Source organism: Myotis myotis, unplaced genomic scaffold (assembly GCF_014108235.1).
Source record: "Myotis myotis isolate mMyoMyo1 unplaced genomic scaffold, mMyoMyo1.p scaffold_m19_p_53, whole genome shotgun sequence".
Taxonomy (NCBI): Eukaryota; Metazoa; Chordata; class Mammalia; order Chiroptera; family Vespertilionidae; genus Myotis; species Myotis myotis.
Window position 1 is genome coordinate 680094 of NW_023416361.1, and position 25832 is coordinate 705925.

General features: G+C 61.2%; 1 long non-coding RNA gene across 2 annotated transcripts in view; it reads right to left on the bottom strand.

Moving 5' to 3' along the window:
* Nucleotides 1-23245, bottom strand: part of LOC118657362 — a 28019-nt gene extending 4774 nt beyond the window's left edge. For both annotated transcript variants that reach the window (XR_004967999.1, XR_004967998.1), the window contains exons 1-3: nucleotides 22913-23245; nucleotides 755-840; nucleotides 295-383 (exon numbers count right to left, since the gene is read on the bottom strand). This is a non-coding gene — a long non-coding RNA (uncharacterized LOC118657362). The remainder of the gene's footprint in view (nucleotides 1-294; nucleotides 384-754; nucleotides 841-22912) is intronic.
* Between the last annotated feature and the right edge of the window lie 2587 nt (nucleotides 23246-25832).

The window sequence follows — 25832 nt, forward strand, 5'->3', positions numbered from 1 at the left end:
ACAGGGAGAGCCACCTTGCACCTGAGGACCTGCAGGTGGGCCCAGGCCCGGGAATGAGGGGGCGGGAGAACAAAAAGGAAGATGTCCCCCCCCGAAGGGGCCCTTCCTCCCACCTGGGCCCCCCTTCCCCACCCAGAGAAGGGACTGCCTGGCACCTCCCCACCCAGGGCCCCAGGGCCCCGCTTCCTCCACCCCTCCCCGCACTCACTCACTCACTCACTCAGGGAACATCACCAGGGCCTGGGGCGCTCCCCACTGGAGCCCGCAGAGCTGAGGCCTCAGCTGCACACGCACCTCCCAGTGACAGCCAGGGGTCCGGCCGCCTGTCACTACCTGAGCCAAGTCGGCAGAGACGGTGGATCCTATGAGCGTGTGTTCCAGTCCTGCCGGCAGCGTGGAGAGCAGCAGGTCACCCACAGAAATCTGCCCCCCTCCCCCCCGCCCAGCTGCTGTATTGGGTAGAAGGACAGAGATTACAGGGGAAGGAGGCAGAGGGTGTGCCAGATGGGCCGTTCACAGGCGATGCAGCTGAATATGCAAAGGCCTGTGGGTAAGCAAAGGCTGGGGGGCCTTGACGGGCTGGGGGCTCTGGTCTCTGCAATGAGGCTGCTCGTCTTTCATGATCATGGGCAGCTCCTGGTGGGGGATGGGCCGCATTCCCAGGTGAGCCCCCGGGTCCCACTGCAGCTCCCAGCCACGTGAGCATGCGCCTCTGCAACCAGAACAGCAATCCCGGCCACAGGGCAGGACTCACCCTCCTCACAGTCACAGCTGGCCCCGGTTCCGTTTCTGCCCGTGTCACCAGCAGCCAGCAGTGCAGCGAAGGCGGGGATGGGGTGCCTAGGGAGCCAGGAGGAACCCCCAGTCGTGCTGGGCTGCGAGCGGCTGCTGGAGTATGCGGAGTCCGCAGCCGCTGACTGCTTCTCTTCCACATGCTGCCCTGAAGCCGGGTGCCAGGCCCCCGCAGCAGTGGGAGGGGGGAGCGGCAGGAGCTCCCCCGCAGATCCCCCACTGTCATGGGGCCTCCTTCCCCACCCCCTCGGGAAGGACCACTGGGCCTCTGGGATGGTGCCCCCACCAGCTCCACCCACTGCCGTAGAGAGAGAGGGGGCAGAGGAGGCTTGGAGGCAGGAAGGGGCCTAGCTGGTTGGGGGGTACCCTGGAGCGGGGAGTGGCTCCAAGATGGGTCTCAGGGAAGAGTGGGTTCGGGCACTGACAGACCAGGGAAGGAGGGGGGTTCTGATGAGGCAGAACCCGGATCTGATACCCAGTTGTCTCCCCAAACCCCACCCATCTCTCTACCCTGCACCCCGGTCTCCACCAACGACCACCAGCAAACCATCCACAGCCTCTGCCCACCACTCGCACCGGACAGGCTGCCGCCGGCTCCCACGGCCTGGCCTTGCAGCAGACTCGGGAGGCACGGAGAGGCACCCATGTTGTGCTGCCCAGAAACCCCGGACAGGCCCCCGGGGCCCAGAGGGCACAGCCTCCTGACACTGGTGGGAGGGCCAGGCCCAGTCTCCACAGCACAGCCCTCCTCCCTCCCACCTGGGCGTGCCCACGTGCGGAGCCCACGCTGAGATGCCGAATTCTGCCCCCGGAGGCCAAGGCCAAAGGCCAGGTCAGTTCCCATGCCAGCGTGTGGGGGTGAGAAGACCAGTGTTTATTATCCCTCAACCAGCAGAGACGTGGAGGTGAGCTGGAACTCACTGCGGACACAGGGTCCGTCCTTCAAACAGCAGCTGGGAGCCCCTTCCCCTCGGACCGTCCCCCACCCACCCCACCTCCTGGGCTGCTTCCCGCCCCCCCACACGCCGCATCCACTGCTGCCGCTGGTGAGTCCCAGCAAGAGGGGTCGTGGCCGCTGCACTGAGTGCCTGCCCTGGCGAGGCTCCAGGCTGAGACTCCAAACACGGCTCTGTTCAGTCCTCACAGCAGTCTCCACGATGGTAAGTCCTGGCATGGTCCCATTTTACAGATGAGGAAATGAGGCTCCGTGGAGCCCAGAGGTTTGCCCGGATCACCAGCGAGTGCCTGGGGGAAGCGTCATTCAAAGCCCTGGTGCTCCCTCCCGAGGGTTGGCCCGGATCATCGCACCAAAGGCCAAGCCGGTGGGGAGTTTAGTGGTGAGGCCGGCAGCCCTGGGGGCCTTGGCGGCTCCTGTGTTCAGCTCTGGGCTTGGTGCCCCTCAGGCCTGGGACCAGCAAGGAGCCCTGAGCGCTCCGGTTGGTGTCCTGAGCCTGGCGTCAGCTGCCGCTTCACAGGCACCAGCCGGGGGGACCTGGAGAGCCTCTCGGACAGTGAGGAAGCGCCGGAGGGAGGAGGGAGGTGGGAGGGCCCAGACCCCGATATTTGCAGAGAGGAGAAGCCATGGCCACTCGATTCCCCAGAGCAGCTCCCGCCCCCCAGCTCCCCCAACGCCAAGCACCCACAGCCTCTCAGAGCCCCGGGTGACAGAGAAGGGGAGGGGCCCGAGGCAAAGACCAGGGGGATGGAGTCACCAAGTGGAAAGTTCTGGGGGACGCCCAGGTGCTCCCCTGAGGACTGCGCCCGGCTCAGCCCGTACATCGCTGCTGTGACGTGAAGCGACAGCTGCATCCGCCTGATCCCACCAGCGCCATCTCCGCCCACTCTGACTGCTGCTCTGTGCCTGGCACGCTCAGCCCTGGCGGGGGGGGGGGGCACGGGCACAGAGGACCCTGGCCGAGCTGGAGCTGCAGCCCCCCCCTCCCCCTGCACACTCCTCCACCCTCTTCCCCTGCAAACCAGGCCCAGCACGCTCTCCGCAGTCCCTCCCTCCCAGCCTCTCCGGCCTCTGCTGCTATGGGCAGAGGGGAACCCTGGCTGAGCTTAGCATTCAAGAGGCACAAAGCGGAGAGGAGCCAACCTCCACCACCACCGTGAGCAGGAGGGGCTCGGGATGGGGCCGCTCTACCTCCCGAACCCAGGGCCATGCGACGGGCGTCAGGGACCAGCTGTGGAGGTGTAGCTGAGGTCAGCCGTCGGGGAGGCGCTGGAGCCACTGCCCAGGGAAGGGAAGCCGCTTCTGTGGCACAGGAAGAGGGCAGGAGAGGGTGTGCCCAGCACCCAGGGCTGCCGCAGGGCAGCTCGTACCAGCGTTATCGTTATCGACGTCATCAATTCTCCTTCCCTACACGCAGAGAGGGAGCCGGCAGAGCATGCGCTGTCTCCAGGCAGGGATTGGGGTGGGGGTGGGCTGCAGGAGGCTTGGGGGCTCATCCAAGCTCCTCCCAGGTCCCTGCAGCACAGACACTCAAAGGCGTTACCTAAGGCCACGGCCGGCATGCCCCCACCTAAGGCCACGGCCGGCACAGCCCCACCTAAGGCCACGGCCGGCACGGCCCCACCTAAGGCCACGGCCGGCACAGCCCCACCTAAGGCCACGGACAGCACGGCCCCACCTAAGGCCACGGCCGGCACGGCCCCACCTAAGGCCACGGACAGCACAGCCCCCACCTAAGGCCACAGCCGGCACGGCCCCACCCACGGACGGCATGGCCCCCAATTTCTGGCCAGGTTTCTGGGCCAGGACTCTGCTCAGGCAGGTACAATTTGTTGTTGTTTTTCAGTAGTAATATTTTTATTGATTTCAGAGAGAAGGAGGGAGAGGCTAGTGTGTCCATTTAGGTCTCACAAGAAGGGGATGCAAGTGGAATTAGACCTGCCAAGTCCTTGGGGGGCACTGATGAAGGCTCAGGAGGGTGCAGGCGCAGGGAGTCTGGCCCAGGGTGTAGGTCTGACGGGGAGAGGGCAGGAGGGGTGGCGGGAGAGGCTCTGGCTGCTGGCCACGGGGCCCTGGGGCACTGCCACCACCGTGTGGGCACCCTGGGTCCTGCTCAGTCAGCCACGGGCTGGACAGCCGGAGCGTGGTCTCAGCGCCAATGCTCCTCGGGCCCTGAGGCCACAGTGTGGGCCCAGACAGCGCAGAGCCGAGCATGCCCACAGCCCACAGCCACCCTGCACGCGGGGCCTGCCCCACTGTGTTCTGCAAACCCCTCTGCCTGAGCGGCGCTGCCGGGGTAGGTCTTAGGGCCACAACTGGGCCCACCCTCTCTTTCCCACCCTCACTCAGTGAGCGCCTCGGCCGGCCGTGACTGCTTACCTGGTGCTATGACCACATCTCCATTCCTCGGTGGTCAGAGCCTGACCATCACCCCTTCCCAGCCCCCGTGTCCACTCACCGTTACAGCAGAAGCCCAGCCAGCCGGCGTGGCTCAGGGTTTGTATCGACCTATGAACCAGGAGGTCACGATTCGATTCCCGGTCAGGGCACAGGCCTGGGTTATGGGCTCGATCCCCAGTGTGGGGCATGCAGGAGTCAGCCGACTCATGATTCTCTCTCATCATTGATGTTTCTCTCCCTCTTCCTTTCTCTCTGAAATCAATAAAAATATATTTAAAAAAAAAAAAAAGAAAGCAGAAGCCCAGTCTGACGGCAGCCAGGCCTCCTCCTGCCGACCAGAGCCGTCCCCCTGCCGACCAGAGCCGTCCCCCTGCCAAGAGCCTGCACCACCCACCCAGCAGGTCTCAGGGCTGGGGGTGATGGTGAGTGGGGCCACCCTGCTCCCGTCCCTGGCGGGCAGCACACTCTCCCCCGCTGGCCTTGTAGATCGGCTCCTGCACAAACCCAGGGGGAGCCTGGCCGGCCCCTGCATTCCCAGCTCACCCGGAAGAGGCCGGGTGGGTGCTGGGCAGGCTCCTGGCGACACCTGGCACCTGAGCACAGGGGGGCTTTCCCAGTGCGGGAGAGCCCTGGCGTCCTGGGGGAGGGTAGCAGGGCACCTCTGTCCCCATCCCCCCGCCCCCAGGTAGCTGGCGAGAGGTCGCAGCCCCCAGCCAGGGCACCATGCGGGGGGTTGGTCGCTGCCACTCCCCTGTCCCAGTCCGGGGCCCAGCCCAGATTGGGTGATCAGGGCCTGCCGGCTGCTGGGCCCCCCGCTCGCACCCACCTTGACCTGGCGCCGCCCACTCACCTGGTCCACCATCCCACCGCGGTCCCCCTCTCATCGGGGCCCATCAGGGCCCAGCACCTCCACTGCCGCACACTGCCAGTGCCACGCTGCCCCCTGGTGGTAAGTGCACATCATAGCAAGTGATTGAACTCCGGGTCTCCTGGTGGAATCACCACCCGAGGGAATAATTTGCATATTAGGCTTTTATTATATAGGATTTTCATTGATTTCAGAGAGGAAGGGAGAGAGAGATAGAAACATCAATGATGAGAAAGTATAATTGATCAGCTGCCTCCTGCACACCCCACACTAGGGATCAAGCCCACAACCTGGGCAAGTGCCCTTGACTGGAATCGAACCCGGGACCTTCATTCCACAAGCCAAGGCTCTAACCACTGACAGTACTGGCTAGGGCAAGCATGATGTCACTTCTGATTTGCTCCTTGGCTCCTGGGCACCTGCGAAGGCTTCTGCTTGGCTCTTGTCCCCAGAAAAGGGCCCCACGTGGTGTTAGTGCGCCAGCCCCATTCTGCCCTGCGCCCGGGACACGCCAGGTGCCGTAGAGGCACAGTGCCCTGTGCTCTGGGTCCGGCCAGGCCTTGGAGCCGTGTCCCGGGAAAGCGCTCCCCGTCCCTGACTCCACCAGTCTTCCTTCCAGCCCCGGTGAGGGACCGCAGAACCCAGCCCGGCTTCTCCCAGGACAGGACGGACGCCAGACAATTCCCGCTCGGCCTTCCTCCCGGCCTCCTCCCTCCTCCTCGGGAGGCGCAGCAGCCCCACCACCCGCAGCAGCGCTGGGCTCTCTCCTTCATCTCTTCCTGCAGCCAGGAACCCAGGTGGGGCAGTGCCTGTGCCCACACACACACCCCGCCCCCCCCCACCTCCCCCCGACCCCCTGCTCGCGCCCCCGCCGCAGGAGGGGGCCTCTGCCAGCTTCCTGGGAGGAGGCCTGGCTCTCCCATGGAGCCATAGCTGCTGATGGCCCTTGTTTCTCAGGTCTCTCGACACCTGCTAGTAAACTAAATAACAACCCACCACCCTGCTGCCCGGCATGGCCTGCGCATCTCCAGTGCCTGGATGTCCTCCCGGCCAGCACCGTGGACACGTCACCAGTGGGCTGCTGCCTCGTGCAGGATGCTCCACACCCTGCTTCCCACCCAGGCAGGTCCCTGCTGCAGGCAGTGAGGGAGCCGAGCCCACTCCCTCCTCCTCCCCTGCCTGTCTCCTCAGGCCCTCCCCCTTCCAAGCGTGACTGGGACTGGAGGGGGCAGGTCTGGCCCTGAGGGGGGAGGGGACGGAAGGGGGAGCACGTGGGGACCTCAGACAGCAGGGCAGCTCTGAAAAGGCTCTGGGGGAGCCAGCAGGGAGCCTCATGCCGGGGTCCCGCCCACAGGACCGGGGCTGCCTGGCGGCCCCAGCTGCACTCAGGGGCTTGGGGAGTGTGGCCTCTGCAGATGTCACGGTGGATCCAGCCCCAGCAGCTGGGCTGTCAGTCAGTGGGGCCCCTGCCTGGCTGCAGAGCTACAGACAAAACAGGGGGTGTGGGGCTGGCACCAACCCCCCCGACCTGCTCCTCCACCCCCGTGGGACGGGATTGAGGGTGAATTCTCTCAGGGGCCAGCTTGGGCCTGGCTTCCACCGGCTCCTGAACTCTGCCGGGAGGTGTGCACCTTTTGGGTGAGATAGGCTGGAGCAAAGCTGGCTGCGGGGTGCCAGCTCCCCAGCCCGGCCCAAGGCTGCCCCTTGCCAAGCAGGAGGCCCAGGTCCTGCTCACTTCTGCCTCTGAGATGGACTCTTCGAGGTCCGGGCAGCACTGCACCCTTGGGGCCTGCAGGGTGGACTGGAGATGGTCCGGAACCTCCTTGGCTACCCCACCCCAATCTCCCAGGCCTCCAGGGTCAAAATCAAGGTTGCTCCAAAGAGAGGGTGCTTGCCCAACTGGTTCAACATCAACTATGAACCAGGGGGTCACAGTTCGATTCCCGGGCAGGGCACATGCCCAGGTTGCGGGCTTGATCCCCAGTGGGGAGTGTGCAGGAGGTAGCCGGTCTAAGATTCTCTCTCATCATCGATGTTTCTCTCTCTCTCTCCCTTTCCCTTCCTCTCTGAAATCAATAAAAATATCCTATATAACAAAGAGCTAATACGCTAATTAAACCAAATAGCAGAACAACCACCCCGATGACCTTCCAGTCGAAGCCAGGGCTGTGAGGGCCGAGCCCCTTGCATGAATTTCATGCATCGGGCCTCTAGTCTATCTATATAAAAACCTAAGCGACTGTTCGACCGGAAGCTATGACATGCACTGACCGCCAGGGGGCAGACACTCAACGCCCTGGCATGGAAACAAGGAACAAGCTGATGAATCTCAGAGGGAAGGGGGAGGGAGGGCAGGAAGAGATTAACAAAGGTCTTATATGCATTCTAGAGGCCCGGTGCTCAGATTCGTGCACTGGTGGGGTCCCTCAGCCTGGCCTGCAGGGATCGGACTGAAACTGGCTCTCTGATATCCCCCAAGGGGTCCTGAATTGCAAGAGGGTGCAAGCCAGGCCAAGGGACCTCACCGGTGCACGAATCCGTGCGCCAGGCCCCTAGTATTTTTTAAAAAGAGAGAGAGAGATGGTGCTCAGCTCAGCAGGGCCCACAAAGAGCAATTACCTGTGCCCCAGAGGCCTCTCAGCAGGCAGCCTCAACAAGGACCCCCAAACCTGCCCTAAAGCAGTGCCCAGGCATCTTCATGGTGACGGGAAGGACGAAGGGTGGTCCATTCACCCTCCACACCAGGGTTAGAAATGAGGATGGTGAGTGTGTTCATCCCCTGTCCCTGCAGGGCGGTCTCCGGGGCACCCCAGGCCACCCCATGCAGAGGCCTCCTCCTCCTCTAGGGCTTCGGGGACAAGGGGGTCTGCAGGCCTTGGACCCTCAGTGGCTCCCGTCACTTAGGCTGCTCGTCTGGGTCCCACCTCCACTCACAGGCCCAGCTGGGGGCTTAGAAGCCAGATCTCCTGTCTGTCCATCCGTCCAACCGTCCAACCGTCCAACCGTCCATCTGTCCATCCGTCCATCCATCCATCTGTGCAGTCCCTTCCCCTCCTTTTGCCTTGAGCTCCTTCTGCCCCAGCCTCCCCTTCCCACTCCTGCCTCTGGAAAAGAGGTGCTTCCTCTGCCCTCGCCTCTGGGCTCTGGAGGCCTCAGGGGTGGGAGTTTCCCTGCTGAGAATCAGGCACTAAGGGCTCCACCTGGAGCCCTGCCCTGTGTCCAGGTCACAGGAATCCCCGCCCCCTCCTGCCCTCCAAGCCCCCTGTGGCCGGTCCCCCCATCTGTCCCTCTGTCCGTCCGCACACTGAGCTGCAGAGGACTCGCCTGCGAGGAAAGCTCTGGAGACAAGAGCTCGAAGGCCTCCCAGGCCGCTCCGCTCCCTCTCGGACTGGGGTGGAGGCGGGGGGGGGGGGGGGGGGGGGGGGGGGGGCAGTTTTGTCACCACCTTTGCCTGACCCCATCTTCTCTGTGGTTGCCAAGTGCTTGGTTCTCTCCCTGCGCCCACACCCCACAATCCTCCCTGGTGCCCCTTTCTTCCTCAGGCACCCTCAGCTCACACTTCCCTCCGCCCTGGTGTCGCCACTGGGCGCTTTGTCTCAGGCTTGAGCCCTCCTGCCCTTCTGCCTCACTCCTAGCGTTCCTGCCTGAAGGACAGCAAGGCCCACCATGCAGAGCAGACACCTCAGCCTGCAGCTCACCCTGGGCCCCACACCCCCAAGCCAGGCCCCACACCCCAATCCAGGGCCCCACACCCCAATCCAGGGCCCCACACCCCCAATTCAGGGTCCCACACCCCCAAGCCAGGCCCCACACCCCAATCCAGGGCCCCACACCCCCGAGCCGGGCCCCACACCCCAATCCAGGGCCCCACACCCCCGAGCCGGGCCCTACACCCCAATCCAGGGCCCCACACCCCCGAGCCGGGCCCTACACCCCAAGCCAGGCCCCACACCCCAATCCAGGGCCCCACACCCCCGAGCCAGGCCCCACACCCCAATCCAGGGCCCCACACCCCCGATCCAGGCTCCACACCCCAATCCAGGGCCTCACACCCCCGAGCCAGGCCCCACACCCCAATCCAGGGCCCCACACCCCCGAGCCAGGCCCCACACCCCAATCCAGGGCCCCACACCCCAATCCAGGGCCCCACACCCCTAATCCAGGGCCCCACACCCCTGAGCCAGGGCCACCAACCCCCGAACCAGGGCCATCCAGGTGAGCCCACCCTCCCACAATCCTCGCCACTTACTCCTGCCTCTGGACCGCAGGTGCCCTTTGCCACCACCCTTCCCAGCAGGGCCACCCCCACCTGCCTGGGGCCTTGACAGGGGAAAGGGTCGGGGGGGCTGGGCTGACAGTGCGTGAGAGGGACCTGGATTGGAGCCCAGAGCCTAGGAAACAGCCTCACTAACCCCCCCCCCCCCCCCCCCCCCCCGATTTCCTGTGAATGTTTCCTATTCCCTCTCAGGGCCCCAGGGCCCTGCCTGTAAAACAAGGAGGTAGGTCAGTGGTTAGAGTGCCAGACCGTGGACGAGGGGGCCAGTCAAGGGAATGTCCCTCCTCCTCCCCCTCCCCTTCCTCCTCCTCCTCCTCCCCCTCCTCCCCCTCCTCCTCCTTCTCCTCCGTTGTAGGCTGGATCCCCAGCAGCAGCAGAGTCAAGAGGTGCCTCCTGGGTCCTAGGAGGCCCTCTGTTTGGAGGGGAAGGTGCCAGGCCAGGGTGCCCAGGGCAGCTTCTGGAGAACTGGGGGGGGGGGGGGGACAGAACCAGGCACAGGGAAGGGGGGGCCTGGGCTTGGAGCTGGAGGGTGCTGGGTGGAGAGGAGGAGGCTGCTGAGCTGGGAGCGGGTGGGACAAGCCCAGCCGTGGCCCCTTCCTGCCCCTGCACCTTCCCTGCTGTGTACCCACAGGGCCTGGGAGTCCCCCAGGAGCGGGCACTGCCGCTGCCACAGGGCGGGCCCTCCCCCAGCCTCCAGCCTGGACCCAGGAAAGGTCCTGGATGTAGCTCCCCACCCCCCGCCTGCTGCCCTTGGGCTACCAGGTGCACCAGGTAATGATGCGGACTTTTTCACAGATGGAGTGGCACATAGTTGATATATATGTGATTTGATATGTATGCTATTTTGTTGTATTGACAACAAGCTTCAAAACTTCATATGTCAAATTTGCTGAAGGTGTTAACATCATAGATACTTTTACACGTAAAAATGTCGAATTTCGTGCCAAAAAAAAAAGAGCATTTGCGGGAAGTTTTCATTCATTACTTTATGTTGAAGAAAAGTTATCGTATGCTTCAGGAAGCATATGGTGAACATGCTCCTTCTCAAGATCCTTGTGATCGCTGGTCTAAACGCTTTAAAAGTGATGATTTCGATGTGAAAGACAACGAACGTCCAGGCCAACAGAAAAAGTTTGAAGACCAACAATGACAAGTATTACTGGGTGAAGATGCGTGTCAAACTCAAAAACAACTTGCAGAAAGATTAAACGTTGCTCAGCAAACAATTTCCGGTCATTTACAAGCAACAGGAAAGATTGTAAAGGAAGGAAATGGGTGCCACATCAACTGAACGAAAGACAAATGGAAAACCGAAAAGTCATCAGTAAAATGTTGCTTTAATGGCACGAAAGAAAGTCTTTTTTGCATCAAATTGTGACTGGCGATGAAAAGTGGATTTATTTTGAGAATCCCAAATGCACAAAATCATGGGTTGATCCAGGTCAACCATCAACATCGACTGCAAGGCCAAATCGCTTCGGAAAGAAGACAATGCTCTGCGATTGGTGGGATCAGGAAGGTGTGGTATACTATGAGCTTCTAAAACCAGGTGAAGCTGTTAATACCGATCGCTACTGACAACAAATAACCAATTTGAACCACACTTTGATCATAAAACAACTAGAATGTTCCAGAAGACACGGCAAAGTAATTTTGCTTCATGATGACGCACCATCACACACTCCAAAACCAGTTAAAGACACGTTAGAAGATCTTGCCTGGGAAGTACTAACCACCCACTGTATTCACCAGACCTTGCTCCTTCAGATTCCCACTTGTTCCGATCGATGGCACACGCGCTTTCTGAGCAGCACTTCAACACGTGCGAAGACGTGGAAAGCTGGGTCTCTGAATGGTTTGCCTCAAAACAAGAAAAGTTCTATGGGGACGGTATCCACAAATCACCTGAACGATGAGGGATTGTGTAGCTAGCGATGGACATTACTTTGAATAAAGCACTTTTGACGTTTCTCTTGAAATTATCATGTTTTCTTTGCTTACGAAATCCACATTATTGCCGGCAGCTGCCTTCAGTGAGACCTGGGCCATTCGACCTCCCCAGGCAGCCGTGGCAGAAGCAGCCCGAGGGGGGGCCACCGGGGGAGGGCCGTGGCAGGTGAGGGCCAGCTGGGCTCTACCCACAGCCCAGGCTCCTGGGCACAAGAGGCTGGGAGCTGGGCCCCAAGACCTGTCCCGACCCCACCCCACGGATTCCCTCCCTCCCACTCCCGCTTCCTCCCCAGCCTCCACTCTCCCTCTCACCAGCGACCTGGTCACACATCTGTTTCTCTCCTGTCTCCCCCGCTTTCCACTCCCTCCCTTTGTGCTCCGCCTGCCCTTTCACCCCCCCTTCCCTTGTCTCCCCACAGGAGGGCCTGGTTCCAGAGGCCAGGACTTCAAAGGAGATCAAAGCTGGGCCCCCATCAAAGGCCAGGCTCTCCCTTAGACAGTAGCTCTCCAAAGGGCTAGTCTCCCACCCTAGCATCCCACCCCAGCACCCCACCCCATCCCAGCACCCCACCCTGTCCCAGCACCCCACCCCAGCACCCCACCCCATCCCAGCACCCCACCCTATCCCAGCACCCTGCCCAAGCACCCTGCCCAAGCCCCCCAGGAAGCACAGTCTGGTCAGAGCCCCGGCTGGAGAGGCCGCTGGCTGGGTGGGGAGCTCCCAGCACTGGGGAGGGAGAGTCCTGGCGGGAAACCCTCCCTCCCGGCCACGTGGCGCTGGGCCAATCACCAAACCTCTCAGACCCACAGCGACATTATGTGTAATTTTTTAAAAATATATTTTTATTGATTTCAGAGAGGAAGGGAGAGGGAGGGAGAGATAGAAACATCAATGATGAGAGAGGATCATGGATTGGCTGCCTCCTGCACACCCCTCACTAGGGATCGAGCCCGCAACCCAGGCATTTGCCTGACTGGGAACTGAGCCATGACCTCCTGGTTCCTAGGTCGACGCTCAACCCCTGAGCCTCGCCGCTGGGCTCCACTCTATTGAAATGGACTGTCGCCTGCTGACGGGATTGCTGAGCGGCTGAAAGGAGGAAGGACAGGTGAGACACCCCGCTGTCCATCGTCCTACGGCAGGCGCTCATGGTGCTGCCCTCACATCACGCTATCCCAGCCGCCCACCCGCAGGCGAGGTGCAGAGGCAGAGGCATGCCCGGGAAGGCGGGGCTGCTCCCCAAAGGGCAGGAGCCTCACATCCCAGCTCTGAACCCAGAGAAGCCGCTCTGCACAGAGGCTCCACCTGAACCCCGCGCTCTGGGCCACCCCCACCCCCAGCACCCTCTCCTCCCAGACCCTAGCTGGGTCCCCAGGCTGGGCTCTCCCGCCCAGGCAGCCGCTGTGAGCCTCCGGCCCAGGCCTCACCAAGCCTCAGCCCAGCCCACACCCCGTGGCGTCAGGTGGGGAGGAGGCTGAGGGCCTGAAGCTGCACTTCTGACACATTTCTTGGCTGCGAACATCAGGGAGCTTCTGGGACAGTAACCTGAGTGGCCCCTAGCCCTCCGGGAGCAGGTTTCTCATTTGTAGAATGCTCACCCCTCCTCTGGCGCCGACTCTGCAGACATTATCATTTTAGAGAACCAGGCGGCCTGGGCCCGTGTGGCTCAGGGGTTGAGTGTGGACCTATGAACCAGGAGGTCACGGTTCAGTCAGGGCAACGGCCCGGGTTGAGGGCTCGATCCCCAGTGTGGGGCGTGCAGGAGGCAGCTGATCCATGATTCTCTCTCATCATTGATGCTTCTCTCTCTCTCCCTCTCCCTTCCTCTCTGAAAGCAATAAATATGTATTTTTAAAAAAGAAGGAGAAAGAGGAGGAGGAGGAGGAGGACCACCACCACCACCAGGGGGTAGGGCCAAGGCTCTCTGGGGCCTCAGGACCAGGGAACAGAAGCCCATCCTCGGGCAGCAGCCTGGACGCTCGGCCTCTCCCCGTCTCTCCAGAACCTCCTGGGCCTGTGGTACCAGGAAGTGACGGGGCTCTGGGAGGCGAGGGGCCTGCCCAGGTCAGCAGCCAGGAGCGGCAGAGCCGGGCGCTGCAGGACCTCTCCCTACGCCACCTGATGGGGTCCTTCTCTCCAGGCTGTAAAGGGACCGGGGAGCTCAGCCACAGCTCCACGCCAGCCCCAGCCCGCACCCACCTCCCACCACCGCCCACACGGTGAGCAGAGCACCACTGCACCCAGCTCCGGGCTCAGCGCGGTCCCCGAGGCCAGGTCCCCGCAGCGCAGCGGCCGAGCAGGACTGGAACACGCGCTCACAGAGGACCCACCCGTCTCTGCCGAACTGCTCAGGTAGTGACCGGCGGCCGGACCCCTGGCTGTCCGGTTCCATATTCGCTCTGAACCTGGAGGAGGTGAGGCCCAGGCTCACCCTGGGAGCCGCATGGAGCCCAGCGGCCTGAGGGGCAGAGACGGCAGGGACCCTGTCCCCCGGTTGGGGGGCGCTGTGGCTCCGCTGTCCTCAGAGGGCAGAGTGGCCGCCCCTGGAGCCCTGGCGCCTGCAGACCTTCCCGGGGAAAGGTGGGGGCTCCCCCTGCTGGGCAGCCCTAGAAAGGCGCTCCAGCCGCCCCCAGAGCGAGCTCCCCAGGGAAGCCCCAGGATTGTGGTACCTCCAGTGGGGTGGGAATCAGAATGAAGTGAGGGGACCCTGAGACACCACAAGCAGGGCTCAGGGTCGTGGGGGTGAGTGAAGGTCCGTGCAGGGTCCCAGGAGTGACCTCTGCATCCATGGCCGGCCGCACACCCTCCCCAGGGAGAGCCCCTCCCCCCCGCCTCTGCTGCCGGAGCAGCGAGCACGGACCGTGTGGCCTGGTGAGCGGCCAGCCTCCCCCAGCCTGCGGGGGGCGGGGGTCAGGACGGCGGGTGCGGGGAGCCGGACTGTGGGGCTCTTCCTCCCCCCCCCCCTCCTCTCTTTCCCTCGCACCCCAGGATGAGACCTGCCCCGCCCGGTTCTCCAGAACCAGCCCTCCACCCGGCGCACCAGTGCCCGGAGCTGGTGCCCGCCTGCCCCCGGGCCCTGCCTGCAGCCGCCCTTCATGGCCTTTGGGCGCCACGCCTGCCTCTAAGGGCCACCCCGCAGGGGACATGGCTCCCTCCACGCCCTCGCCCCAGCCCGGAGCAGCCCTCAGCCTGGCCCCAGCCCTCCCCAGACCCGCAGGCCCAGACCCCAGGTCCTCCCCGCTCTGCGCGGGTGGGACAGGATGGCCTGGCCAGTGGAGCGTGGAGCGTGGAGCGTGGAGCGTGGCCTCCCGGGCACACGCGCAGGCGGGAGGGTTAAATGAGGCGGCGCCGTGAAAGCGGCACAGGCCAGGGTTATTCTCATCAGAAGCCTCCTCTGAGCGGACGCCCTGGCCGCAGCGACCCCCGCGCTGGCCACACCACGATCTCCGACAGCTCCACCCTCCTCGCGCGGGTCAGCTTCTCCCTGCCCAAAGGGGTTTGCGGTGCCGGCCAGGTGCTACTGGGAAGGACAGACCGGGCGGACCAGCCACGACTGCCCTGGGCGGCTCACAGCCCGTTTCCCACCAGACTGGAGGCTGAGTCTGTAGGCGGCTGCAGCCACGGGCCAGACTGGGTGGCTTATAAGCAACAGAAAGGCACTCCTCGCCTGCAGGCTGGACGGCTGAGGTCAGGGCGCCATCCTAGTCAGATCCCGCTGAGACCCTCTTCCAGGCTGTGGACGGAAGGGGCCACGTGCTGACCTGACAGCTCAGGGGAGGCCACATGGCGGGCTTGCAAACTCAGACCTAAGGTCACCACAAAGGATGGTCTGAAATTACACTTGAACTAAAGGCAGTGATGGTGGGCAGTCACCTCCTAGACACCCGGTCACCTCCTAGGCGGGTATCTTCACTGACCAGGTCAGCCTTTCCCTTCACTGAGCCTGCCTGTCTTTTTGCCTCTATGATAACACACCCTTGAAGTGTCTGGGTAACTTGTAACTTCCCTTTTCTGGACCCCTTGGGGCACAACCTAATGTGCTGGGCGCCAGGACAGAGACCACAGATTCCTTCATTGTTATCATGTTCATTGATCCTGCACCCACCTAAGTATGTGTCCATCATTTTACCTTTTATCCAATCCCAGGCCCCACCCCCCCTGCTTTGCTTTCTCCCGCCTCCCTAGTCTATCGCCAATGGGTTTCAGGTCACCCACCTCCGTCCCTCCTTTGATTGCAGTGTGTACAGCTGTAACCCGCCTTCTCCGGAGCATTATCTCAATATGTTGAGGTTCTGCTTCCCAGTATTTGTGGACAGCTTGGCTCAAATAAACTCACAGAATTCTTTCCAGGATTGAATGTTTTTATGTTAACAAGATGGCGGACTCCTTGCTGCAGCCTCACATGGTGGGAAGAGGGAGAGGGAACCCCACCAACACGCCCTTCACCCTTTGCTCCACTACTGCGTCGCCTGTTGGTACGGCTGCTCCCCTCCCACAGGACGTAGCCTTCTTGAGAGCAGAGATTGTTTCTTGTATGGGGGTGAATAGTGTCCCCCCAAATCCATGCCTTCCCAGAACCTGGGGATGGGACCATATTAAGAAGTAGATGCTCCCCAAGAGTGGAACGCACAGAACTGGAGGGGCAGGAGTGGAATAGAAGTGACGGGATTTATGTAAAAAGAGAGGCGTTGTTATGAGGTGTACTATTGGGCAATTTACATGAATTCATCTGTAACCTGGGGCGATTGGGACCCCCCTTTGTAAGGCTGGGGGTGTACTAAATGAGATATTACAAACAGCGCCTCGCACACAGCAAGCTACTTTGTAAGCACAATGTTAACTACTATTACTTATTAAATCTTCAAACTAATATTAGAAGAATTGCATGAGAATAAAAGTTTACTCTCATAGATTTTTCATGTGGGGAGCAGATAATCCAATCAATACATCAGCATCTCTACATGCCTAAACACTCTGATTCATTTTTTAAAATTATTTTTAAACTAGAGGCCCGGAGCACAAAAAATCATGCACTGGCGGTGGGAGAGTCCCTCAGCCCGCCTGCCCCATCTCACAGTCCGGGAGCCCTCAGGGGATGTCCTACTGACAGCTCAGGCCCGCTGCCCATGGGAGCGACTGGCAGACCAAGGGAAGGCACCGCCCCCATCACCCCCTCACTGCTGCTGCCTCTGGCCTCCCTCTGCAGGAGGCAACCGGGCAGATCAGGGGAAGGAGACGCCACTATCACATTGCTGCTACCGCCACTGCCGGCCGCAACAGCCTGAGCCTTGGCCCAGCCCTTGCAGCAGCAACAGCCACCACGGCTACGAGGGCTGAGACTCAGGCAGCTGCTGCAGCTTTGTCCGGAAGGACGTCCAGAAGGACGTCCGGTCTAATTAGCATATTACCCTTTTATTAGTATAGATTACAGTTAGCATACAATATTGTATTAGTTTTAGGTATATAACATAGTAATTAGACATTTATATACCTTACAAAGTGATCACCCTGATAAGTCTAGTACCATTAATTTTTTAAAATTCAGTGACTTGCCCAGACAGTGTGGTTCAGTGGTTGGGCATCAACCTATGAACCAAGAGGTCACAGTCCAATTCCTGGTTAGGGCACATGCCTGGGTTGCAGGCTTGATCCCCAGTGTGGTGTGTGCAGGAGGCAGCCGATCAATGATTCTCATCATTGATGTTTCTGTCTCTTTCCCTCTCCCTTCCTCTCTGAAATCAATAAAAATATATTTTTTTAAAATTCAATGACTAGTCCGTTTAAGCCTTTTTGGAATTTAAAGCTAGTGAACATTGGCGGGTGGGGGGATAGGGCACCTACCAAGGACATTTGGTGGTTAATTGGACTCAAATTTTAAACATTTTTAGGGGGGAGGGGGGCAGCCTCTAATGCAAACTGCACTTCACAGAGAAGCCTGCTCTGAAGTGCCTGCCTCTGCACTCAAGTGCCTACTTACCGGCACTGCTTCTACCATTTGAGCCGGCCCTTATAAAGGTTTCCTGGAATCCTATTCCAACCAATAAAACTGAGGCTTTCCCCACCCAATCAGAGCTATGCAGCTCTGGCCAATAAAAGCAATCTATTATGGCCAATCAGGACAGTGTCTTTTGGACCAAACTGTGAGGATTTAGTGTCCTCATTTACATGAGAATGGACCAATCAGGGACCAGGGGCGGGGACTTCTGTTCATATAAGCCAGCTCCCCTGTGGCTGAGAGCGCCCTTTCCCTTCTCACTGGGGCTCCCTGGCTGAGCGGAACCGTGGAGCTGGTGGGGGCACTGGTGCTGTGTTCGTAGCTGTGCCGTATCACAGTGGAGCTGTTTGCACTGAATCATCTCCTTCTTCCCCACACCCCAAGTCAGCGCTCAGAGTCGGTGCCAACACCCGTCTGTTGATGAGCTAAACAGTTTCCCTCTGAATTCTAGATCTCGCCAATCAAACTTGCTCTGCTCATGCACCGTGAGTCTGTCTGCATCAAACTGAAACACCCGTTCAGCAGCTCCGCCGACCTCTGCTCCAGGCTCCAGCTGCCCTCCCCAGAGGCACGCATGTCATTGGCTCAGTGGGTGCAGACTACCGGCCATGAAACACATCAGCTTAGTATTTCAAAGACATTGTCCGGCCTCTTAGGAAACAAGCAGGATTTAGGAATGAAGCCGGGGGTGGGGAGGAAGGGATTGAGGGGAGGCTTAGACCCAGGGGTGTGGTTTATAGAAAGGTTTTGTTAGAAGCCCTGGCTGGTGTGGCTCAGTGGATAGAGCATGGGCCTGTGAATTGAAGAGTCCCAGGTACGATTCCGGTCAGGGCACATGCCCGGGTTGTGGGCTGGATCCCCAGTAGGGGATGTGCAGGAGGTAGCTGATCCTTGATTCTCTCTCATCGATGTTTCTCTCTCTCTCCCTCTCCCTTCCTCTCTGAAATCAATAAAAATAAATTTTAAGAAAGGTTTTGTTAGGGAAGCTAACAAAGGTCTGCCCACACTATGTCAGCAAAGCCAAACACGGAATATCAAGGCTTGTGATGGCGAAAGTGAAGTCGTTTTGTTTGCAAGGCGCCAAGCAGGGACACAGAAAGCTGTCTCTTCACACTTCCTGGTGGCGTTTAACCCAGGGTCCGGGTGACAGGCAGCCCCGGGTGCAGTTTGGCCCTTGGCCATTTACGGTTCAGATGTAGCAGGGGCTTCCCAACTGACCCTGCGCCAGGAGCCCTCGGTTTCTGCAGGTTCCCAGGTGTTCAAGCTCCAGCCACAGCACAGTCCCTCCGACAGGGGCAGAAACGGAATGACTGTGAGGAAGGTGAGTCCTGCTCTGTGGCCGGGATTGCTGTTCTGGTTGCAGAGGCGCGTGCTCACCTGGCTGGGAGCTGCAGTGGGACCCGGGGGCTCACCTGGGAATGCGGCCCATCCCCCCACCAGGAGCTGCCTGTGATCATGAAAGACGAGCAGCCTCATTGCAGAGACCAGAGCCCCCAGCCCGTCAAGGCCCCCAGCCTTTGCTTACCCGCAGGCCTTTGCTTACACGCAGGCCTTTGCTTACCCACAGGTCTTTGCTTACCCGCAGGCCTTTGCATATCCAGCCCGCATTGCCTGTGAACAGCCCATCTGGTACACCCTCTGCCTCCTTCCCCTGTAATCTCTGTTCTTCTACCCAATACAGCAGCTGGGCGGGGCGGGGGGGCGGGAGCAGCTTTCTGTGGGTGACCTGCTGCTCTCCACGCTGCCGGCAGGACTGGAACACACGCTCATAGGATTCACCGTCTCTGCCGACTTGGCTCAGGTAGTGACGGGCGGCCGGACCCCTGGGTTGTCCAGTTACACCCATAAGTGACGGGAAGACAAGTAGATGGTTCATCAGTGGCCTGGAAGGCAGGAGGCAGCTGCAGGGTGAGGCAGGACCAGTTCAAGGGAGGGGGTGGCAGACACTGGAGAAAGAGTGGGGGTCAGTTTCCCTGTGCCCTCCCTCAGGGGGCACCCAGCTCGTCCACACACCAGCCACAGGCACAGTCAGAGCTGTGTCAGTGCGGTGGCAAGAGGCAGGCAGCCAGTGCACGGGGCTCTCCACAAAGTGGGGTGTCCCTCAATCTGCCCTTCAGGCTGGGCTTCACTGTACCCTGCAGCCCAGGCCTGCCGCAGGCCACTCATGGCGCTCTTCCTGGGGGAGGGGGCAGGACAGGGCCTAGAGTGGGGGCAGCTAAAAGAAATATGTCCCCAGATGTGTGGTCTGCAAACTGGGCCTGGTGGGAACTGGGCGCCCACTTCCATCTTCCCAGAGGGCCAAGGTGCTGCCTCCTGCTGTCACCCAGGGAAGCTCCATGTGGCAACAGGTGGTCCAGGGAGTGTAACCGGAAAACCCAGGGGTCCGGCCGCCTGTCACTACCTGAGCCAAGTCGGCAGAGACGGTGAATCCTATGAGCGTGTGTTCCAGTCCTGCCGGCAGCGTGGAGAGCAGCAGGTCACCCACAGAAAGCTGCCCCCGCCCCCAGCTGCTGTATTGGGTAGAAGGACAGAGATTACAGGGGAAGGAGGCAGAGGGTGTGCCAGATGAGCTGTTCACAGGCAATGCGGGCTGGATATGCAAAGGCCTGCGGATAAGCAAAGACCTGTGGGTAAGCAAAGGCCTACGGGTAAGCAAAGGCTGTGGGTAAGCAAAGGCTGTGGGTAAGCAAAGGCCTGCAGGTAAGCAAAGGCTGCGGGTAAGCAAAGGCTGGGGGCCTTGACGGGCTGGGGGCTCTGGTCTCTGCAATGAGGCTGCTTGTCTTTCATGATCACAGGCAGCTCCTGGTGGGGGGATGGGCCGCATTCCCAGGTGAGCCCCCTGGTCCCGCTGCAGCTCCCAGCCAGGTGAGCATGCGCCTCTGCAACCAGAACAGCAATCCCGGCCACAGAGCAGGACTCACCTTCCTCGCAGTCACAGCTGGCCCCGCGTTCCGTTTCTGCCCCTGTTGGGAGTGGCCTAGACACTTAAGGTCACAGCCCCACTGGCCAAGGTCACAGCCCCGGTGGCCAAAGGCGGGCATGTGGGGAGCCTTGTGGTCTGTGAACCGTCCAGCACCATCGCCTCCATCTCCCTGGGCAGGACCAGGGCTCCCATGGGCACCTTCCCTCGTGCCCAGCCCTGCCTTTCCAAGGTGGGGACCAGGGGAATCTGGAACCAGCCATCTCGGCTCCCCATCCCTCACCGCAGCCTGCAGGAACCAGGGACAGCTTTACACTGGCCCTTGCCCTGTGCTGCCCAGAGTGAGAGGCCAGGCTCCCCACCTCCCGCGTCTGGGAGGAGCTCAGTGCAGAGACCACACTCCCTCCAGGACTTAGATCCGACTCCAAGATGGTCAGCATGCCCCCCACCCCCTCACCGTCTCCCTGTGACGCGGACCCAGGCCCTGCAAACTCCCATCTCCGCCTCCCAGAGGATGAGCCAACCACGGGTCCCTTCTCGCCAACCTGGACACAGTGCCCACACCGGGCCTGACCATGCGTTGGCCAGGCTGCTCTCCCCTGAACTTCGACCCCTTCAGCCTATGCCAGCATGGGTGCTCGGAACAGCCCTTTGTGAATGACCTTCCCGGGACCCCGCTGACCTCCCGGCCGCCTGCTCCACCGGCCCCTCACCTGCTGTCCCCGGCCCTGGTCCACCTTTCTCTATGAAAACGTCCTTTCTGGTGACCTTTGAACACGGAAGTCCTCCTTCCTGCGGCCAGAGTCCTCCCCTCCTATTGCAATTGTCTTTTCTACGAAAGTCTCTCCTCAAGCGAGGCTTTGTTTTTTTTTTATTGATCTCAGAGAGGAAGGGAGAGGGAGAGAAGGAGAAACATCAGTGATGAGAGAGAATCATAGATCGGCTGCCTCCTGCGTGCCCCACTCTGGGGATCAAGCCCGCAACCCGGGCCTGTGCCCTGACCGGGAATTGAACCAGTGACCTCCTGGTTCCTAGGTCCACACTCAACCCCTGAGCCACGCCGGCCGGGCTGGGCTTGGTTCTTTGTTTGACACCAGCCCAGGAGCAAAGACCCCTCTCACAGACGGCCCTCCACTCTGCGGTGACCTGGTGAGCAGCAATGGCAGGACCCCCCTGTCCCTGCTCCCGATGCTGCCCGGTGCGGCCCGCCCAAGGCTCGCTGGGCAGCCGCAGAGCAGGCGCCCCTGGGGGCGACCCAGGCAGCTCTGTGCTAAGTGCTTCTCAGGGGCCTTCTCAGCCCATCGGCCGGGCACCCTGACTGTGCCCATTTCTCGATATGGAAACTCCCACCAAGAGAAGGGGAGCAAACGGGTCCAGGACTGAGGACACACGGCCTCCTCCGCCACAGGAGGGCAGCTGCGCGCCCGCAGGCCTGGGAACACGCGTGTCCCTGCCGCCAGCTTCCCTCTGAGGGCCAAGTCGCTCTGTGGACAGGCGATGCTGGGAACAGGCCTGGCACTGCGGCCGGTAAACACTCACTGTTGGTACCGCCACCGCCACGAGGGTGGCGGCACTTGCCACCCTGCCCAGAAGGGGGCAGTGCTGGGCTAACCGGCCGGAGTCTTACAGCTAAAACGCTTCCACTCTTCTCCAGCCTGCGGCCTGCACCTCGGTTGCAGGTTCCATCCTGGCCAATCCATGTGTCTCTCCGTGTCTGCCCCGCCCTTCCACCCTCACCTCTAAAATCCATGCGAAGACATCCTGGGGGAGGAGAGCAACAGATAAGATGAAGTGCTGCTGCTCTCGCTCTGTGTGGCCGCCCTGCTGCCGCTTCTGCTCATCGCCTGTCGGCGCCGCCAGGAGGGCGAGCTCCCCGAGGGCAGGAGCGCTCCCAGTGCCTGCTGCGAGCTCCCTGCAGGGCCAGGGCCGCTCAGAAACAGACGAACGGATGAACGAACAGATGAATGAACGAACGAAGGGACAAACGGATTCCAAGCTCGTGCTCCGAACCACGCGGCTCTCAGGCAGCTTTCTGGTCCGAGACCCGCAGCCTCCTGGGAAAGCCCCAACCCCCCGCCTCCCCCCATCAACCATGGCCCCTTCCCTTCACCATGACCTGGTGGGTTTCCTGAAACCTCCACCTGCAGCGCCTCGTGTGAGCCACTGAGTGTTTCATGTCTCCAATTCCCTGAAGAAGCGGGCTCCAGAGGGCACACCGGACGCGGCGGCCCGGCCCCCCTCCTCGCCCCGCCCGCCACCACCCGCCCCCCCACCCCGTCCTCGCGCCCCCCCGCCACCACCCGGCCCCCCCGTCCTCGCGCCCCCCCGCCACCACCCGCCCCCCCCCTCGTCCCACCCGCCCCGCCCCTGTCCTCGCGCCCCACCCTCCACCACCCGGCCCCCCACCCCTCCTCGCGCCCCACCCTCCACCACCCGGCCCCCCCCCCTCGTCCCACCCGCCCCGCCCCTGTCCTCGCGCCCCACCCTCCACCACCCGGCCCCCCACCCCTCCTCGCGCCCCACCCTCCACCACCCGGCCCCCCACCCTCGTCCCACCCGCCCCGCCCCTGTCCTCGCGCCCCCCCCGCCACCACCCGCCCCCCCCCCCCGTCCTCGCGCCCCACCCTCCACCACCCGGCCCCCCCCCCTCGTCCCACCCGCCCCGCCCCTGTCCTCGCGCCCCACCCTCCACCACCCGGCCCCCCACCCCTCCTCGCGCCCCACCGGCCACCACCGCTCCCCAGGCCCGGCTCACCTGCACAGCTCCAAGCGGGTGCGTGGGATTCCCGCCCGCTGAGCGAACGTCCCCAAGTGGAGCGGATGTTTTGCCTTTTGCCGGGCAGTCTGCGGGTATTTTTGTCCGCCTCTCACCGCGGAGGAGGGAAGCTCCCAGCTCGGAGCTGCTCTCCTTTTACAACCGCAATTAGGACAGCGACAGAAACGCACGCGGCCGGCGCCGCCTTAAGCCATATTTGATCATCATACTGAAGAAGGTCACCGTGCAGGCATCGGCCGGGTGATGCGTCCCAGCTCCGCTGCAGGGAGGAGCGCGGGAGGGAGCGGCCCGTCTCCCGGGCCTGGCGTCTGCTCACTGAGCCCACAGATCCATCCTCCCACCGAGCCCACGCTCTGTGCGTCCTTCACGTTGGACGCCGCCTGCCCCCCTCACCCCCCACGCTCCCCCCCGCGACACGTGGAATGGATGGTTATTACAGTGTTCTTGTCACTGCTCCCCCAGCAGGTCACAGGCGACTGGAAGGCATTGGTCTCTCCCTAACTTGCTGTTCCAGACGCAAATGACAGCAGGACGGGAGGGCTTGGGGCTGGGGTGGGAGCTGACAAGGACATCTGACGGCCCTCCTGCCCAGCACACAGCACCGCGGGCATGCGGATGGATGGGTACAGGCCCACCTCATGCCCTCATTCATACCCGGCACCACACACACCTGCCCTAGACACAGGATTCACAGCCACATGCAAACACTCCCTTACACCCCCATCCACAGGCACATTCACATAACTGGCACACATGTTTATATAAATCTGTTCTGTTCTGTGACCCACAATCGCAAAACACTTCCATCCCCCCAAATCCACACCCATGCACACACACCCACAGGCATGCCACACACAACGTCCCTGCCCCTGGGCCAGTGATGGCGAACCTTTTGAGCTCGGCGTGTCAGCATTTTGAAAAACCCTAACTTAACTCTGGTGCCGTGTCACATATAGAAAGTTTTTTTATCTTTGCAACCATAGTAAAACAAAGACTTATATTTTTGATATTTATTTTATATATTTAAATGCCATTTAACAAAGAAAAATCAACCAAAAAAATGAGTTCGCCTGTTACCTCTGACACGCGTGTCATAGGTTCACCATCACTGCCCTAGACACACAGCTCGTGACCATAGACATCCTCAGACCTCTATCCACATACAAGCTCACATGCATGTACACACACACACGTGCACCTTGACCTACAGGCCCCCCACACACAACTATCTATCTGCTCATGGACACACTACTCATAATCACAGACAAGGCCTGCACACCCAGTCCCACGATGCAACTCACCAATATGCACATGTGCATGCATGTGCACATGGATACACATGTTCTCTCACACACGCTGCCCTCCCACTGCATGGCACAGCCCCTCCTCCCCCCAACAGTCCAGGCTATGCGGCAGCATCAGCAGCTTTTCAGCTTTTGAGGCCTCCCAGGCTGGGTGCTGACCCCCACAGAGAAAAACACAGATAGACACACATTTGCCCCCAATCCAAGGATTTATCTTTCCTGAAACCCCCAGAGTCTCCACTGCAAGCCCCCGACCCGGGGGTCCTGGGAAGCCCTGTTCCTGCCCTTGGGGGGCCGCGGGTGCACTGTGGCGGGTGCGGAGGCGGCAGGCCCATTGCTTTCAGGAGGTGTTTTGGTTGCTGTGTTTGATGACGACCATCACCATCCTCAGTGAGGCTCTCCAGACGGCAGTGTTCAGCTCTGCCAGGGAGAGAGCCCAGGCTTTCCTGGGAGGGACAGTGCCTCTCAGAGCCTGGGGAGCTGGCTGATATGGCCAGGAGTCCCTGCGCCGCCCGGATTGGTCTGTGCTCATGCAAATAAGAACTCTAAATCCTCAAAGCTTGATTGGTCCAAAAGGCACTGTCCATTAGTCAGAACAGCGCTGCTCTGCAGGACAGACCTCGGCTCCCCGAAGGCTCCCTGCGACCCAGTCCCCTCAGACCTCCCTTCTCGGTCCCCCCCTCAGCTCCTCCAGCCGCTCCCGTGGCTCGGCACAGTCACCGCCCGGGCGCCCTCCCGTGCCCCGTCCGCACAGGCTGCGCCCCCTCTGTGAGTGGGAAGGCGCCTCAAACGGCTGTGGGAAGCCTCCACTGTTACCCAGGCCTAACTGCACCCCCCCTCTCCCCGCAGGGATGAGAATGGCCCCCCAGTAGCTCCTCTGTGATCCCAGCCATTCTGCATCTCCTTTGCCAATGGCTAATGCACAACCCCCAAGGTCACAGAATGAATGGCCTGCGAGTCCATGAAGCGAGGGGAGGGGTACTTTTACCCATTAGCCCGACCCCCAGAATGGGGCCTGTCTGCTTGGTGCTCGGGGAGACCCAGGGCGGGAGCAGCAGCCTGAAAGCACCCGCGGGGAGGAGAGTAGGGCCGTTCTCCGGGTCCAGCACTCGGCCGCAGGTGCCGGGCTGAGGAAGCCTGTTCTTTCTTTCCTGCCCCTTCTTCCCAGGGGTCAGAGGTCGGCTCTGTGAGAGCTGTGAGCCTGGCGTGGGGACCAAGTCCAATGTGGATGCTGCTTTTGGCTGAGGCAGGAGATTGGACCAAAAGATAACGGGACTCCTTACCCCTTACCTCTCAGCCGTCTTCTTCACTCCCTCCTTCCTGCCATTCTAAGCCAGGCATCTGCCCTGGAGACACAGGAGCTCCCTCCACAGCCACCCCCCCCCCCAAGCTCCGCCCCAGGAAGGCCCTCCATGGAGGGGGCTGCCCACCCAACAAGGGGTAATGTATGGAACTGGGTGGCGGTGTTTTAAATTGTTCCATTTACATGCAAATAGGGAGATGGTTTCACAGAATAAACTGTCTTATTTGTGTTCGGCCCAACTCCCTCCCAGGGAAACTGGGAGCAGTTTGGAGCCATCCTGGCACAGAACCCC